Source organism: Ailuropoda melanoleuca, chromosome 11 (genome assembly GCF_002007445.2).
Source record: "Ailuropoda melanoleuca isolate Jingjing chromosome 11, ASM200744v2, whole genome shotgun sequence".
NCBI classification, from domain to species: domain Eukaryota; kingdom Metazoa; phylum Chordata; class Mammalia; order Carnivora; family Ursidae; genus Ailuropoda; species Ailuropoda melanoleuca.
Genome location: NC_048228.1, coordinates 93,488,800 through 93,493,709, shown reverse-complemented (window position 1 = coordinate 93,493,709; position 4,910 = coordinate 93,488,800).

The following is a 4,910-nucleotide window of genomic DNA, read 5'->3' as shown; positions in this document are numbered from 1 at the left end:
TGTTATGACAAAGTGAAGATGACAGAGACAGCCTCGCCTTTTCACAAGATAAGAGGGGCTGCCAAACCGAGTGATGTCTGAAACAGTTTCCAACAATGGGCAGAAGGTTTTACTTTTTCAGTACGCGTTACATAATCCAACACCCCAATGGATGCTGCTATTTAAACATACCGTTCCCTCTTCTGTGTGGGTTTTACGAGCTTAGTTTATGTTACCATGTTGGTTCTTGTGTGACACAGAGTTGCATCAAGATCCACTTGCTAGGGTTGCAGTTTGTAGTGGAAAATACATTTTTAGTATCTTTGGAAAGCTTGGAATTTTACAGACTAGTTTTTTTAAGCAGGTTTAGGAAAAGAAGAGATCTTCAACACGCCAAGACCTATAAAGAGACGGTTGATAATTGTTTTCAATCCATTTTTCCAGTGACAATTTCCTAGGAAAACCACAGGATGAAATCTTTCTTTATATCCTTCACTGTATAGTTTTTAATTCTAAAAACTCGTAAGTCGCAAACAGTGCTAAAAGCAAGAGTCAGGTACTCTTGTGCTTCTGTGACAAGGACCTCTTGTCTCGGTTAAGTGGCGCCCTGACAAGAATCCTTATGTAATATGCACCATGGAAACTGCAGTCCAGGTGGGTCCATGGCCCGTGTGGGGAGCCAAAGGGCTCAAGGTCAAGCATCTGGACCCAAAGGTAAGTCTGGGAAGCTTTGGAAGCCAATCACAAAGAATTTCTATATTTTAGTTCCCTGAAAAAGGAGGGGAAGACATCTGGTTATCCTAAGTACAAAGAAAGCAAAGTAAAATCTGGCTTTCCCATTACGGTCATGTGCTTTAACAAAAAACAAACCAAACCAACCAAGCAAGGATGGCAGCAACGCTGAGTTTGGTTAACCTTAAGTTCATTCTAGTTACATTCTGATCAATAACAGAGCTTCAGAAGTAGATGTCTTATTTTCTATCCCCCCTCAGATATGTATCCTGTTTCTTGAATTCTACATGACTCACCATTTTGAGTTATCTATCCATTCTCAAGGCTCTAAAGCTTTTGTTCTGCCCACTTGTGTGAAATTGCGGGGGGGGGGGCGGTTAATTTTTGTTTTTTCCTTGAAATTTCTTTGCTAAGTTAAAAGTCTCAGAACCAACATTTGTATTTTTGATGGTTATTTCAGAGCAAATAAACACTTCAGGTTGATTAAGCTAGAGACAAAATAGTCATTTTTTCCTAAAAAAAAAAAAAAGGTTCAAAAGCTCAGTGGAATATTGGTTCATTAGTTGTGATAAATATACCACAGTAAAGTAAGATATTAATGTGAGGGAAAACTGGCTGTGGGTACAAAGAAACTCTCTGTACTTTCCTTGCAACTTTTCTATAAATCTAAAATTATTCCAAAAATATATATACAAGCTTTTAAAAAAGCTCAATGGGTACAAAGAGCAGAGATAAGTGAGGTAAGAATTGTGTGAAACTTTAAAGATGATTTAGCCCAACCAACTGCTGAGCATTGAAATCTTTTTGTCAACGTCACCCAGAAAGTGTCATCCAGGCTAGATATACTTGAATTGTAGGCAGAAATAGCTCTAAGCCAAGGCAACCCAATAAGCCTATTTCTGGGAAACTCATTACAAAGTTCTTCCCGTGATCAAGTCCAAGCTGTCTCCCTGCAGATTCCATTTTGGAGCTATTACTTGGAGTCCTCGTCAGAAGGGGGCTCCTCCAGCTCGTCCCCTGGTGTCAGTACTTTTTGAATACAAAACAAATGTCACATCTTCTGTTCGTTTGCTAGGGCCGCCTTAACAGAATACAACTAGACCTCTGTCCTTGGTTTACAGATGACACCTTCTCAGCATGTCCTCACATGGTCTTTTCCCTGTGTGCGTGCACGCCAGTACCTCTTCTTATAAAGGACATCAGTCCTACTGGATTAGACCCCCAGCCTTATAATCTCATTTCATTTTAATTACCTATTTAAAGGCCTTATTTCCAAATATTGTCACATTGGGGTTTGGGGCTTCGACATGTGAATAGGGGGAGCACAATTCAGTCCATAATACCCCTTGTAAGCATTAAAGCCCTTCAAATATTGGAAAATTGCAGTGAGATTTTACAATACTAGTAAGGAGTGTGGACCTGGGGGTTAGTCCTGGGTTCAAATCCCAGCTCAGGCACTAGTTAGCAAGATGTCTAAGGGTAGCCATTGAACGTTTGGAATCTTCATTGTCGCATATGGAAAATGAGGAGAATACTGGTAATTACTTGATATGGTATTATGAGGCTTTAATTCATAATTCATGTAAAGCACTTAACAGGATATCTAACACAGAGTAGGGCTTTACTTAATACGACTGATAATGATCCACCTTGATTCTCCTCTAGCCTAAGAAACCCTTACTTCTCTGAAGTAGTTTCAGTCCCTTGAACCTACACTGTGTGTCCTCAAGGTGACTGTCCAGGTGTGTCCCTTCACGTGGGTTACACTAAGCCGACCGCTTCCACGGGGTTGGAAACATACATCCTAATACTTCTGGCTCTCAGATCGCTATACCTTCACATCAAGCTATCTAGTAAAACCCCAGAGTCTTTTTTGACTCATGAGTCTTCTTCTTTGGAGATTTCTGCTAAGCCAGGTCCCATTCTCACCTAATGGGAAGGTCAGTTTCCTAGAACGAAAGTCATGATTACACATTCATTTACATCAAATTTTACCTTGTTAGCATCACATCTTCCGCTCATTCTCTTTTCAGATGTTCACAAGTCACCTTCTTCCTCATCAATGATCTGTTTAAGAGTTTTGTTTAGATCCATCCAAGTTTACTGATGAACACGGGAACAGCTCCAGCCTGACGACTGTGCTGTATCCGTATAAACAAAGCTTGAATTGGAGCTTATCCAGGTCCTGGCGGAACACCACCCTGGAGCGCAGAGCGGGTGGGCGGCCTCTAAAGAGCTGCGAGGAAGCCATCTCCCNTCTTCTTCCTCATCAATGATCTGTTTAAGAGTTTTGTTTAGATCCATCCAAGTTTACTGATGAACACAGGGGAACAGCTCCAGCCTGACGACTGTGCTGTATCCGTATAAACAAAGCTTGAATTGGAGCTTATCCTGGCGGAACACCACCCTGGAGCGCAGAGCGGGTGGGCGGCCTCTAAAGAGCTGCGAGGAAGCCATCTCCACCCACTTCTCTATCTCCCTGCGAGGATGTTATGAGACAGTTTCTCATCATCTCCTGGGTTCTGAGGAAGGACAGGCAACTCAGCACCAGGGCATCCCACAACTAGTCTTGCCATCATTGCCCTTTGTTTGGGTCTCATCCTTTTTGGTGTGTAGGACACGGAGCTCGCCCCTCTGATTTACTCTTCTTCCTGCTATTTGTAATGAACTGTCTAAATCTAAAAGTGGCTCATTGTATCTCTACGGGTTGACCAGTCAGGCCTTGGCTTTGCCTTATCTTCTAAATGTGGGTGAGTTTGGCAGTATAGGAAGCTTCTCATTCTTTAAAATCAGAAATAAGTTTACCCAACTCCAATCCTTTCAGAGTTTTCTATTCCTCAGAATTGAGGACAGCTATGACTTAGAGCAGCTGGTTGTTGCTCGTTGCCTTATAATCTTTCCACCAATTTGTACTTCCTTTCACTCTTATCCAAGTTCACCTCATACTTCATAGCCTTTTTGTGCATGCAAACTTCAGCCACCATGACACATCACCACACNAGCTTCTCATTCTTTAAAATCAGAAATAATTTTACCCAACTCCAATCCTTTCAGAGTTTTCTATTCCTCAGAATTGAGGACAGCTATGACTTAGAGCAGCTGGTTGTTGCTCGTTGCCTTATAATCTTTCCACCAATTTGTACTTCCTTTCACTCTTATCCAAGTTCACCTCATACTTCATAGCCTTTTTGTGCATGCAAACTTCAGCCACCATGACACATCACCACACCAATGCCTTGGCTCTAGAAATCGCAACCTCTGACCCCTGGACGGCTGTTTTATGTGGAGGCGCACAGTTGTTCTTTTATTCAGGCACTTAGCAAGCAGTGACTAACAAGGAGCACGAATATTCTTATCGTTAATACTTCTCAACGGTCCTTAGCAGGTGTGTGTTCTTTGTACAAACCTGTTTGATCCTCACAATAGCCTTATTTACTATGTTCCATACTATGGTGTCCATCCTATAGATGAGTACAACTGCAAAAGGTTAAGTATATTCTGGTTACCACGAGATGAACAAGGCATGACCCCAGAGGTCCAAGGGCTCCCAGTTCAGTACCTCTCAGTTTGTGAAGTCCAAGTCATTGGTCCTGAAACTGTAACTAATACGCCAAGGAAGGGCTTCCTGAATCTGGGGCTAACCAGAAGTAAAGCGCATGGTGGCAACAGGTGGAAATGAAAGAAGATCATGAACGATAGAAGAAGGGAATGAGAAATGTACCAGTGAAAAAGGGCAACTTGATTAGAATGGGCCCTAACCCATTTTGTGTATACATTTTGTGTCCTTTAAGAAGAGAAAGCACAGAATGAGAAAGGAGAGCTCCATGTGAAGACAGACACACAGGGAAAAGAACGCCATGTGAAGATGGAGGCGGAGACCACAGGAGTTACGTGGCCATGAGCCAAGGAATGCCTACGGCTGCCAGAAGTTCACAAAGCCAGCAAGGGTCTTCTGGAAGCTTCAGAGGGAGCACTGCCTTGATGACACCTTGATTTTTAGGGGTCTAGCCCCCAAAACTGCAAGGGAGTTATTAACAACATAAGTTAATGGCAACTTTCCATACCTCACAGAGCAGCCCTCTGCCCCCTCCCCATGCCACCTGAATGGGCCCAAGGTGAAAAAGGACTCCAATGGGACCACTGTAGAAACAATTTGATGCATTCCAAAACCATACAGAAGTAATTTTTGCATTATTTTT